Consider the following 14,556-nt stretch of genomic DNA (forward strand, 5'->3'; position numbering starts at 1 on the left):
ACATTTGTTTGTGAAGAACGACAACATTAGTTGAGTACTCTTGCTAAGAGTAGGTGAAATTTTTGAATCGAGCCCTTTAAACTAGAAGGGAGGTAGTAGTACTCTAATAGCTAACCTTGTTGTGATGACAAGATAGGACGTGGCACGCACCTGGACGGAGGAACTAGTCTGCATTGTGCATTTAAGTTTTGTCTGAAGTCAATGTACGTCTACTTTGACCAAACTTATAGAAAAATCTATCAACATTCACAATGTCAAATCAATATTTTTACACTCATTATAAAACGTAGTTCTTATACTCATTAGAATCAGTATTGTAGATATTGATATTTTTAGTATAAATTTGTTCAAACACTTTGCAAATGGTTGACGAGAGTAAAAAGGACCAGAGGGAGTATCATGCATGCGGAGTAGGCAAAAAAATTTGCTCATTTATAGCCGGTCGAAGTCTCAAAGGGCGCGACCGCGCAGGGTAGGCGAAGGTCGTGGGACGCGTGACAGTTGACGGAATTAAGTGAAGTTACATCCACGCGTTGGCATGGCGTGGGAACAGGCAGAAGCTATACCGTCAGGCCTACGATATGGGTCTAGTAGACATGACATCTAGTGGGCCCCGCATAGTTCTCAAGAACTCTTTGGGGGCTTGCAGCTGTTTATCCACCGGGCAAGGCAGCAACCCCATGCCGTTCGCACGCCCTACTCGTCCCCGTCTTCTACCTTACAAAAGTTTGCTCCCAGTCGTCTTGTCCTTTCACATTAGTTCGCTCCCAGTTTTTTTGCGGGGTACAACTGTTCAACTTCTCCTAACCCTCCTCCAAAATCCATGGCCTCCCAAATCTCCATGGTCGCCGCCGAGTACCAGGTTAGAGCCATCATCAGCGATGAGTTCATCATCATCTACACACGTGGATCCGCGATGGTGAAAGCATGGCTTGCTCGCTTCCTACGCATGTTCAACAGTTCAACGGATGAGTGGGTCGCTGGGCTAGATGTTGAGTACACCACAGTCCTGGAAAGAGAGAAGATTCTAAAGGAGGCAGAGAGGAAGAAGCCCGCCGTGATCCAGGTCTGCGTACATAACGTTTGCTTGGTCTACCACATATGCCATGCCGATGTTGAGTGCCAGGATTTTAAGAACTTCCTGAAGGACGAAAGAATGAAATTCGTTACTGTAGACTTTAGGAACGACAAGGATGTCCTGCCTCGGATAGGTCTCGTTGTAGGCCAGCACTTCAATCTCCAGAAGGCAAGCCTTGTGTCCTCCTCTCAGCCTTCAATGCTGACCCTAGCAGCAGCCATGATTGATCCCTCGTATGCTAAACTGATGAAACCTCATCACGAGTTTCATCATGCATGGGAGTCGAAGACATTAGATGAAGATCACATCCTGTATGCAGCAATGGATTCCTACCTTTGTTTAAATATCTACAAGGGTTGGATGAAGAAGCAGAGCCCGGTGTCTGGTTCAAGCAAAGAAGTGTCGGCAAAGAGGAAGAGGAAGAGGGACGAGGACAAAGTCGAGGACGGGGACTCGAACTCTAAGTAGGTGGCAGTGCCGTCGCTCATGCTGGTTCTACTGCAGTGTCAAGCGGACTAGTTGCTTAGTTTATTTTCAAGGGTGTGTTGTGTCGAGGCCCTAACAGAACTATGTTTATGTTCTTTCTTGTTGTTTTGAACTCTTTAGTACGTACAGTAGTACTAGTACTATGTCTTACTACTGTTCTTCTTGCAGTTGGTACTACTGCTTGTATCTTCGTGTTCCTACTATACTTAATACGTTCGTACTAGTAGTATAATTTGGGTCAGTTGATTTGTGAAAGAAGTTCAACGGAGCAAAGGAAGAAGACGGCAGAAGAGGTGGAAGAAGCCCTTCTAGCCATCCATGTTGCATCAAACGGCTCACAAGAGTCGACTGACCCAAATTGCTCCTTCAGATTGCAGGATCCACGTGGCATTCAAGGTCTCGAAGGTAGATTCCGTGTCCGCACCCGGTTTGCAGGCTCGACGCGTACGTGACCGGCTTCCGCCGCGACAGCCACCATGCGCGCCTCCTCTGCGCGGGCGGAGACAACAATGACACGCTAGTTCCTCCTCGCTGGCGTGCTGGAGCACGCGCTCGTCCTCCTCTTCGTACGCCGCGTGCATAGACGCGTCTCCACCAGCTGCTCACGTGCTTGGCAGCACGGTGGCATCGCGAGGAGGGACTGCAGATGATGTGAGCAGGCGAGCCTTCGGCTTCATGGCATAGGGATGGCGGCGACACAGCGGTGATGGGCAAGAAATTGTTGGCCGGAGTAGGCGGGCGCTGGCATGCACAACAGCGGCGGCGGCATATTGATGAGTGTGCGTATGGGAGCTTACTTTAGTTTTATATAGGGTTGGTCAAACTTAAAAATAAAACCATACTAGTACACATAAACATTAGACTTAGGCAACACTTTTATTAGTTAGTACCACAACCATGATACGGAATCTTGTGCAAGCGCATGAACCGCGGCCGCGCGGTCGATCGAACGGTGCGTCACCGTGACGCGCTCGAAGGACATCCACCGAACCTTTTTGTGTGTGTGAAAACAATCCCCGAATATTACTCAACTTTTTTGCTGGAAAAGTTCTTGATGCTACAATATTTCTATATATTTGAATTTAGCTCCAGTTCGTGTTTATTTGGATTTGGACATTTTAGGTGCGCCCTAGTTTTTTTTAATACTGATTTTGTGTGTGTGACTGAGAGAGAATGTGTGTATGTGTCCATATGTGTGTTGTGGCGGAAGGGCAATGTGGAGACGGTGTGCGTGTGATACAGACATAGAGAGGTGTGAATGTGCAAATGATCATGCATGAGTGAGACATAGACAGATGCCGATACATTGTGTATACATGAGAGAATGGTCTTCTAGCTTACTTGTGTGTGTGTGAGAGAGAGAGAGAGAGAGAGAGAAAGAGAGAGAGAGAGAGAGAGAGAGAGAGGAGCATCCGTAACACAACAACCATCTCTCTCGATTCGTCCGTCCCTCGCACGATCGCATGTAACACATGCATCAACGCGCACATTTTGACACCCTCACCCGGCCCCTTCCCACCTCAAGGCCCGCACAATCTCTTGTAAATACCCATTTCTCTCCTTAGGTTTGTTTTCTCTCAATATCTGACACACACACACACACTCAGCACAACACACACACACACACACACACACACACACACTCCCCCGAGCACACAATTCATCCCCATCCAAGGTTATATGGCGACCACTCTCGCTTGTGCTTCTTTGCACCCCAACATGCACAACACCTCAATCTTCAAAGAGGGCATCGAGGAGATCGAAGACGGCGACCACACCACACTAGAGAATGCGGGGCCATTTGGAAGCAGGATGATGTGATGACGGCTGACTGACTCCTCCCCCACCCTCTCTCTCTCGCACAAAATTACCAATCCCTCTCCCCCCCGCACAAAATTATCAATCCCTCAACCCACGAGATCCTTTCCCGCTCGTCCATGTTTTTCCAGCTCTCTCATCAAACATGTTGTCTCTTCTCCTTCCACGTATACAGAATCCGGATGCACACGCATCTCACGTATATTACATGTCTTCCTCTCTCTCTCTCTCTCTCTCTCTCTCTCTCTCTGTCTCGTTAGGTTTGTCTCCTACTCTGTTGTCCACATACACACAATCTTTACCGCCCTATCTGCTCCATCTTCGCAAGCTCTCTCTACATGTTTCATTCACACATTGGGATATGTTCAAAATGTTGCTTCTATAATGGCTGATGTAGAGTTATGGTTGGTTTTGTTGCATCCTACAAAGTAATAACTATGAAATGCATTTAGATTCTCATTTGACTGGGATTATGTGAGTTTGAGCATGTTGTGAAGTACTATAGACCTTGTATACATCTTGGAAATCGACAATGATTGTAACTATTGAATTGTATAGACCATTACATTCAAAGTCAATAGCCTAATATATTTATTTCACAATTTCAACAAATGATTAGTTCACTACAAACTAAGAAAACAAATGTGTACTCCCTCCGTTTTTATTTAAGTCCGCGTATTAGCATTGGTCAAAGTCAAGTTTTGTAAACTCTCAGAAAGCTTATTATTGAATGTACTTTCACACCATACATATTTGTTATGGTAAATGTTTATATTTTTTTATAAACTTGGTCAAACTTTAGGAAGTTTGACTTCGGTCAAACCTAATATGCAGAGTTTACTAGTACTACTCGCTAGTTGCTTAGCCGAATCACTCAACACACCACACGGGGAGTTCACTGTTACAAAATTTTGAGGTCGGCGGGAAAATCTCCTGCGACCCTGATTCGAGCAGTGGGAAGTTACCATCATAGCCTTCGGAACAGGCCTACGGATGATGCTTGGTAGGGGGTTGTTTTCGTAACTTCAGGTTCACCCTACCCAGCCAACCCCACCCCGACACCCAGAGTAGTACACCTCAATACTCTCCATTTTCTATCCCCACTTCAAAATAGACTTCTCCACGGCACCGCAACCTTCGTGCTCCTCCCCTTCTACATCGGCACACTTGTCCACCGCAGCGCATCTGCCTCATCGACGGCCTCGTACACCGCACTAGAGCCGGTCCACCATCGTCATCGTACATGGAGCCTCTTCCCCGGCACCGTCTTCCACGGTCTCGGATCTGCTTCCCGAAAGCCGACGCCAAGCGCAGAAGCACCACCGTCGTGGACAATGAACTGACTCCCATTGCCAAACATGACTCACAAAGGCCGCCGCGACCATCATTCTCCTCCTCGATTGGTAATGTGTGTATTGAATCACTTAGCAGTACATGTGCAGTTCCAATTTTGTTCATACCTACCCTTCAAATTTTCTGGGTGCTATTGTTCCCGTAAAAGTAATTGGTTATAGCCTCCATTGTCCAACAGAATATCAGCTTGTAATTGTGCGTCGCTCCTGTATCATGTTGTGCTTGGGTAGCTTTTTTATCTGCAACTAGTAGTGTGGCAAATGATGGAAAGTTTTTTAGAACTAGCAAGATGCCCATGCGTTGCACACATCAAGATGCATTTGTATGAGTAGTTTATCTTGTGGGAGAAAAGGATGAATGAGGGAAGGCCTTATTTGCAAATCTGGAGAGGGGTATGGGTATCTTTTTGCAAAATTACCATTATTTCCTTCCTATCTATCAGATATAAATCGGACGGCCTATATTGTAGGATGGCAGGCACACCATCATCACCCACTCTGTTTTTTATAAAAAAAAGTATAGAGAAAAAAAACAGACAATAGAGAAGTAGAGATAAATATTAAATGTAAAATAAATATAACAGTAGAGAAGAGAGTAGAGATAGCAGAGACGTCCGGAAAGGATTGCGCCCGCATGGGAAAAAGCGACCGGGCGTGCGCTAGTTTTGGCGCGCGACATCCGGCGCGCTTTTATAAAATCCAATGCCCTCCCACCACTCTGTGCCTTGCCACCGCTCTCTCCCTGCTCTGTGCCTCGCCACCGCTCTCTCCCCGCTCTTTCTCGCCTCACCGCGACCGCGCCACCATACCGCCGCATTGCCAGGAAACTTGGGGATACCGCGGCGTCCGCGCACGTCCCTCCAACGGCTTCTCCACCGAGATCCGGTTCCGCGAGATGCGCCTTGGCCTCGGCAATTTCGACACCGCCAACGAGGCCGCCCGCACGTACGACGCGGCAGCATGGCGCCTCCGGTGGCCTCATAGAACATTGAACTTTCCCAACGCACCGACACGGGAGCGGGCGCAGGAGCTCGCGCCTCTGCCGCGGCTTATCACCGACGAGGATTGTCGCGACAACCGGAGGCGGGAGCACCATTGCGGCATCGCTGAGATGGACGAGGAAGCCATGGCGTTGTGGCGCCAACGCTTCCCGTAGGACATCATCAACAAGCGCGAGTTCTACACGCAAAGGAGGGCGGAGAGGGATAAGAGGAGGGCGGAGCGAGCCGCCTATCACGAGGACAAGCGTTGGCGAAAAGCGGATGCTCAATTCAACATGAGGCTAGGAGCAGTGTCACCCTAGGAATTCGACGATGATCGGTATCTTCACGCCTACAGTCAGACATCGGAGGAGGACATCACTGAGGAGGAGTCGAACGATGAGGAGTAGTTGAATTATCTATTTTTATCTATCAATGCTGAGAACTATCCTCTACTCTCTAGTCTCTCTACTTCTCGATCTCAGCATTGTAAATGCTTTTTTAAAGCGCCGCATGTTGCGATTCCGTTGGAGATGCTCTAAGATGGCAGACGAGTGCTTTAATGTTGCCCACAAGATGCGGGAGTATTACTAGTAGTATATTTTCTTGTCATTTTGAGATTTTAAAACCACGAGTGCGAACATGCAGAGTTGCAATGAAGACCAAACACGGGATATTGGGGACATCTTCAAGGAGCTTGGAAAGTTAAAGAGGAGCTGCACCAAACCTGTAAAACGAGCTTTGGTAAGTAACACCCTTTCAATTACTTCCGTTTAGCCTCATGTTCTTTGATGTGTATATGTTGTAGTTTCTGTTTCTCTTAAGCCTCGTGTTCTTCGGTGTGTAATAAGAAGAGTCTTAATCATCCTAATGCTTTCGTTTTTAGCTTGATGTAGGAAGTGACTGTTCTCACCTTGTAGTATGTTTTTATATTTTTTTGCTTTTGAATTCACTTCTCCGAGTTCTGTTTATCTGACTTCTACTAAATGGATCTGGGTTGCTCTGAGTATTGATCTAAAAAAGAAGTAACTTCATGTCAGCATGCAGTTCCTGCGAGGAGGGAAGTATGGTCAACCCCGAGATCATGTTTCCAAAATGAGGTTGGATTACACACAAGGTGCCAGTTCCCTAATGATGCTGGATTAGACACAAGGTGCAAATTCCTAGATGATGCTGGATTACACACAAGCCAGGTGAAGTTGTCAGCTGTTCGTGTCCTCGTGGCTCTAGTAAAGGCCGAAATAAAGCATGCAGCAGCCCTTGAGAATGTAGCTGAGTTCCTGAAGAAGTGAAAAGAGGAACCAGATGCTCTCTTCACCCAAGTCAAAGAAGAGATGGAAGAAGCCAGAAATAAGCTAGCAGAGGCAGAGCAGGCTAGGCATCTCCTGCTATCTAAAACTGTTGTCAATACAAAATTTCCTTCATAATAGCTAGGTTCAAATGTTTATCCAGTCAGCATGCATGTTGTGATGTCCGTGCATCTACTGATGTGGCACAAAATATTTTTTTCGGGTCATGTAATAACAGCAATTACTTTCCAAACAATAACAGACGAAGCATTGGACATGATATAGTTCACGCGCAAGCCCGACATTCCAAGTTCAACTTCCACATCAAACTCATGTTCACAGATATCTGCACATTCATACATAATGTCCACAACCATGATTCACTTCAAAGCCAACAAAATGTGAGGAGAGTTATAAATAAAGAAAAACCTCTACTAGTTCCTGCTACCAGTGCGAGCATAACAAGTCAAGATCATGCATAAATTAATTATATTTTAGTCATTTTTGTGTTCTAAAATGTCGGCCGGCTCACGGAAGGACGTGTTGCCAGCACACGCGCAGATTCAATGAAGGCAGGCAGGGTAGTCTGAAGCTGGTTGCACGCGGCGAGGAGGCGTGCTCAGCCGGGCCTGCAGCGAGTGAGTCCCTCTTGGCCGACGCGCCGGTTCAATGCCTGCGCTATGAGAGGCCGCGTCCGTGTCAGAGCAATCACTCCCTCCAGTCCCTTTTTGTTTGGGTATAACAAAATCTCGTTTTCCATTCACATTTTACAAGTAAAATTCGTGGACAAACTTTGACCCAAAATACGATGGGGACTAGTAAACTAGAATGGAGGTAGTAGTTTTTTTAATCAAAGAAGGGTTTCCCCCTTCCGATTTTCATTACTGAAAACCAGCATCTAAATCTAAACCATAGTATTTGCCCTAGAACTACCAGGTTCAACATCTCGCAACATAAACCCATACAACCATACGCCAAGGAGGTACGTAGTACTATGAATTCCATTTTCGCTCCATACCAATCATTCTAAAAACTACTTAGTACTTATAACGCGCCATTGAAAATCGGAACTCTTAACCCCGCTAAAAAATGATATTTTAAACGTGGGTACTCGATCTATGGCAACTGGCGAGCCACCGCCTCCAAGTCGTTCACCTGTGGTCCCGACCATCAACTCCTACGGATCAAATTATCATGCGAGCTGACTATCCTACAAAGGTGCTCCACCACATACCCGGTACCCGTGAATGCAGCAATCGTGCACCTAGGGTTTTAGGGTTTATTTGTTAATGTTGCCTTTACGTAACACTCATGTGTGCGAGACAACGAGAGACCGACTGTGTGCGTGCGCCTCTTCTCTTCGTATATATACTCCACCATTTGTCTGGTGTCCAAAAAATTATAATAACTACTAGCAATGTGCCAATGCGTTGCCACACGATCAAAGTAGATTAATACATATTCACCGATTTGATAGAAAAAAGTCTAGTTTTGAAATACGTATATCACTAAAAATATGTTATGTTTCACTCAAAATATATTCCTTTGGCGGTTTTGATGAGATAAGGGAGGAATGTTGTTGGTTTTAAGATTCGAGAAGTGGTATATGTCTAATTTCTACTCTTACTAGCAAGATGCCCATGCGTTGCACGAAAAATCAAGATCTTGTGGGAGAAAAGGATGAACCAGGGAAGGCATTATCTGTAAATGTGGTGAGGAGTGCGGGTAAATTGCCATATTTTCCTTCCTATCCGTTAGATATAAATCGGACGACCTACATTGCAGGATGGCAGGCCCACAATCATCACCAACTCTGTTTTTTGTCCCAACTCTTATAAAAAGCATTGCGGTGATGATCGTGTGCCTACCATCCTGCAATATAGGCCGTCCGATCTATATCTGACGGATAGGAAGGAAACTATGGCAATTATGCAAAAATATACCCACACCCCTCTCCACATTTGCAAATAAGGCCTTCCCTCGTTCATCCTTTTCCCTCACAAGATAAACTACTCATACAAATGTATCTTGATGTTCTGTGCAACGCATGTGCATCTTGCTAGTTGTTACAAAAAGCCCATGTGTGTGTGACATAGAGGGAGAGTGGAGGGGGACGGAGTGCATGTGTGACAAATACACAAAGAGTGTGTGTGCAAGAGGTATCAGCATAAAATGAGGCGATAGTGTGTGTGTGCACGATCGAGAGGGCGTGTCTCACGAAGGGAAGAAAAAATCTACATAGATACAAGGAGTGGGAGAGAGACATGTATGCGATAGTGGAAGCACGAGTGTGCGGGTGTATAAACCTATCTAGAGGCTAGTCGATAAATGGTTGTGAGAGAAATATGAGTCAGGGTGCGAAAGCGAGAGTTTTGTGTGTGTGAGAGAGAGACGGTAGTCGGGAAGGGGAGTGGAAGCAGGAGTTGTGTGTGTGTGTGTGTGTGTGAGAGAGAGAGAGAGAGAGAAAGAGGGAGAGAGAGAGAGAGAGAGAGAGAGAGGGTTGTCTGATCGGTAAACAAATGAATAATGTTAGTCTGGGATGGAGACGAAAAGGAGACCGCAACAAATGTTGTGTCTAAAGGTGAGAGAGAGAGAGAGTAATTTTAGTGGTATGAGTCATATCTAGAGACATATAGGGTGTGTGAGAGATCCCATAGAGAGAAAGACAAAGTGAAAGACGAGTGGAGACTGTGTGTGTGGCAGTGAAAAATAAAGCTTATGTACTGAGTGATACTAGAGAACAGTAGAGGCGTGAGAGATAATGAAAACCGTGTAATGTATAATGATAGGGAGAGTGTGACACTTCTCAAGGGAGACGTCGAGAGACCATGTTTGCGAGGATAGGAGAAACATGAAGTGAGCGTGCGGGTGAGCTGGAGAAAAGAGAGTGATAGCTACATGAAGGAGCATGCATGTGAGAGAGATGGGCGTGAAAGGAGTGAACATAAAAGGGATTCAAATATTTGAATTCGAGATGATGATACATGTAATCCATACTCGAACCAAAATTGATCTATCAAACATGCATACTCATATGAATTCACGCGCATCTATGTTATTTAATATGTAGATATTACTGATCCATACATTTTAGTAGAACGTAATTTGGTTTAAATTCAACCTTAAGATTTTGAGATTATTGTATTTGTAAATCATATTATACATATAAAGGAGCAAAATTCTTTGTTGTGCTTTTGAAAGTATATATAAAAAAATGATGTATATAGAATTTAATTCCAATCGAAAATGGATCCCACCCTAAAAAAATAGAATACAAACGGGATTCGAATTGAGTTGGCACGGTAAACATGCACTCTGCAAAATTTGAATGAAGCGGGGAAAGTCGTAGTAACCACGTGAAACCAAAACCCGCGAGATGGAAATTACTACTGCCTATCCCTGCCACGCAAAGCCTATCTGCTGGATTTCTATAGGTTTCGATAGGGGTAGGTTTGTAATTTCACCCAAACGTGACGTAACCGCCTCTCACCCGGATTCATACACGGCGAGCGCCAAAACACAGTGTGTCCTCGGCCGAAATCGACTCCCTCCCTGATTCATACACGGTGAGTTCCAAAAACAAACTCTCGTCGGCAAATATTCGGTGTATGCAAGATTACCGTCCTATCCCCAACTGACTAATATTGTTGTGATGTAGGATATTTGAAACGGGGGCTAAGTTTGTAAATTTCCTCGCATTTGAGACAAGCGCACCCTGAATACATGGTTCCCCCTTCCTCTCTACCTCCCTTTTCCCCATTCGTACTCCATGGGTGCCAAAACACCCTCTCCACCCCAGCCTCCTCTGTCCGCCACCCCATCCACCACCGTCCTCCTCCACCATGCCGGAGCTGATACCCCAATGCCGTCGTCCATTACAAGAGATCGACCTCTCTCATCCACGACTTCGGACCGGGATCCTTGTATCCCGTCCTCTCGCTTCATCCCCGCCGTCGTCCACCTTGCCGGCGTTGCTCCTACGACCATCACATCTACCGCGCCCTGCCACCACCGTCTACCCTCCTAGAACTGCTTCCACGCTACCGACAGCCATCGCTACCACAGCACCGTCAAATTCTCAGCAGATGCATAGACGGCGCCGCACCAGAGGCGGTACTCTTTCGTATATGCTCAACTAATTTATCGCAGCAAGAAAATAGATCGCCACTGCTTTACTTTGATTTCTTGTCTTGGTTGCGAAGTTGCCTTTGTCCGATTTGCACCTTCAGATCCGCCATGGCACGCTCAACACTATACTCCCAATGCTTATGGTTTTCTCCTTTTATATTCCACACTAGTTAAATCACAGTAATCTAAATTTCCAAATTGGGTCAGTCGATTTTTCAGAGATCGCCGGAGTTCGTCGGTGCGAACAAAGGGGCTCGGGTGGTTGTGGGGGAGCGGTGGTGGGGCCTCGCCAAACAAAGAAAACTCAACACGGGTGGGGGCGGGGGTGGGGGTCGCAGAGGAACACAGGTGGAGGGGGCCAGTGGTCCGGCCGGCGGTCCGTGCGGTGTTCTGTATGGGAAGAATCAGAGATGAGGAAGAAGAAGGGTTAGGAGACATAGGATCTTCATCCAACCGCCTGAAATGGTCAAAAGACAGCAGGGAGTTGCATTCTTAATGCACTCTGGTTCATCATGTGTGGGCACTGCGCAACCAACATTTTATTATCCAAAATCTGCTTGCTCTTCTTTACCATGTTCCTCTTCCGTTCTTCTTTAATATGTACTCTCTCTGTTCCTAAATACAAGTCTTTGTATAGATTCCACCATGGACTACATATGGAGAAAAATGAGTGAATCTACACTCTAAAATGTATCTGGATACATCTGTATGTGATCCATAGTGGAAATCTCTACCAAGACTTATACTTTGAAACGGAGGGAGTATGATAGTAGTACAGTATGTTCCTTGTACTGAAGATGAGCAGGGACATTTGCAGTGTAGAGGTCTATATGGTCCGCTGTGATGGACACTTCGAGCCTCTTTGATTCGTAGGATTTTGTAAACATAGGAATAGGATTTGTAGTGACCTGCCCACTTGAATCCTATAAGAATAGTAAGGAAATGCGGGGAGTTGTGTCGCCTTTGAGAGTTACACTGATATTAACAGTACCGCACCTTCAGTTGAAGAGAACTGGTATCCGAAGCTTTTCTAGCCGTACCGGCAGTACTAGCACATATATTCTAGCAAGTTCCACTTTGCTGATTTTACTCTGATGCTTACGGTTTTCCCGTTATATCTACACTATGATCTGTGTAGCTGCTTTGTGTCGCACTAGCAGTAGTCCACTCTTGAAGCTAAACACTGCAATGACTTACAAAATTGGCACCAAGGCATTGAGTGCCATTCTGGATGCAATGAAACTCATACGCTCCCCACCTGTTGATTCTTGTTCAAAATATGATCCTAATGACTATTCTAACCTCGAGGAGTCAAAGGCAGATGGCCTGTCCTGTTCACCCATCAAGGTGCCTATTCTAATTTGGCAAGGTTTTATTGATTGCGCGTATCTTGCATATGTTTTCTTGCATTTCTTCTACTTTGTTGCACCACCATCTGCTTAGTTTACTCATCATATATGTCGAGATGCCATGCCCATCCATTATCAATACATATTCCATCTGTCATCATACCATGTTTTTCCACTCAAATGCTGTTCTTGTGCATAAGACATCAAAAAGGAAGAGGGTGATTCCCGAACCTGAAGGAGCACCAGCAAAGTCCTTGAAAAACATGGTGGTGCCGGAGAAATCAGACAGCACCCCACTTATATTGGCCGTACAACCAGTGACACAAAACATAGGACCGACTCGAGCAGACTGTACCCATACTTCACTCGCCACACTAGTAGCCCCACCACACAGGACCTGCACTCCAGCAAAAGGTATACCGATTTCATTTGCCATAGCACCAGCCATACCACAGAAAAATCCCACTCTAGCAAAAAGTACAGCAAGTCCACCGGCCAAAGACCTATCCCAACTGCAGAGACGACCAATTCCTGCAAATTGGAACCCCATTCCAGTTATTCCCAGTTTAAAAGACAATGCTTTCAATGTTGTTAGGGACTACGTGCATATATTCCCATCATGGGAAGATTATAGTGAAGACAAACACCATTTTCACATCTTCCTGTCCAACTTACATGTAAGTGCTATTATTCACGATTATTATTTTCCTGTTTTCTGCTGATTGAACACATCAATGATTTACATTACATTGTTGTAACTAGGCGAGGGTTAATCTGAATAGTCATGACGAGCAAAGCTTGCTTGTGCTTTTCAAGGAAGCATTGCAGCAGTATCAGTGTTACCTGAGGAAATCACACTTTGATGGCAAGCCTATAAACGAATTTCTGGTGAAGTCTCTTGTGCTAAATTTAGAAGACATTGAATGGAAAAACCTTGTTATGCACTGGTCTTGTTCCCAGGATGAGGTACTGTCTATGAAATCACATGACAATTTGAACTTCTACTTTTCCGCATGTGCCTTATGGTTCTTTTTTGCAGGAAATCTGCTCGAAGAAGAATTCCGGTTTGAAAAGAACGACAGGATATCGCAAATATGTTGCCCGCTGCTTTGCTCTTGTTAGTACCTGTTGTCCTGTATCACTGTACTTGCATACATACCTGGTTCATTATGTGACAGGAGTATGCATGATAGCTTGCTTATCAATTGTTCGCTCCAAATTATCTTATCTGTATGAATGGTTACATTAGTGTAGAATATATCCAATGCTAATGAATTTTTTTAGCTCTGCATTGTTCTTGTAAGTACATGCTGTCCTTTATCAGTGTACTTATATTGACAGGTAGTTGTTCATGTACCATCACTCTGCAACTTATTTTCATTTGCCCTCCATTTTCTACACATCGAATCTATATTTACTCTTACCATAAGGTTGGATAACACCGATGGTACTGAAGAAGTTTAGCTGTGCATTGCTCTTGGCTGTACCTTTTGCCTATATCGCTGCACTTACATTTATAGCTACTTGGTTGTGTAGCATCACTCTTCATCTTATCTTAAATATTCTCCATTTTTTCGTATATTATCACATCTATATTTACTCTTAACAAAATGTAGAATAAAGGCAATGCTTATGAAGAAGATTATATGCCCCCCATCAGCATGGACAAGGGCTTTATAGAGCCTGTCTTCACCAATAATGTAAGTTTGTCCTTCTCAAGCCTTCAAACTTTGTTGTGTATATTTGGTTAGGCATGACTGCAACAGCTATTTATTTTTGGTTCAAATTGCATGTTTAAAGTTTATTATGTAGTTCATAAACAAAAGTTTGTCCTTCTCAATTTAAGTTTTCAGTTGTACAACCAAGTTCCTTCTTCATACCATGTAAATTAAACTATACAGAGCAAGTGATCTTATTTGGCACTGCATGTATGCTTCTATTCTTCATCCGTAATCCAGTGGTGTGGTGAACCTACCCACTACAGCACAATGTCATATTCTGCAATGTCTTAACTATGAACAATGGCACATCATTCTACTATTATTTAAAGTCTTAACTATGAACAATGTCACATCA

This window comes from Triticum aestivum, chromosome 1B (assembly GCF_018294505.1).
Source record: "Triticum aestivum cultivar Chinese Spring chromosome 1B, IWGSC CS RefSeq v2.1, whole genome shotgun sequence".
NCBI lineage: Eukaryota > Viridiplantae > Streptophyta > Magnoliopsida > Poales > Poaceae > Triticum > Triticum aestivum.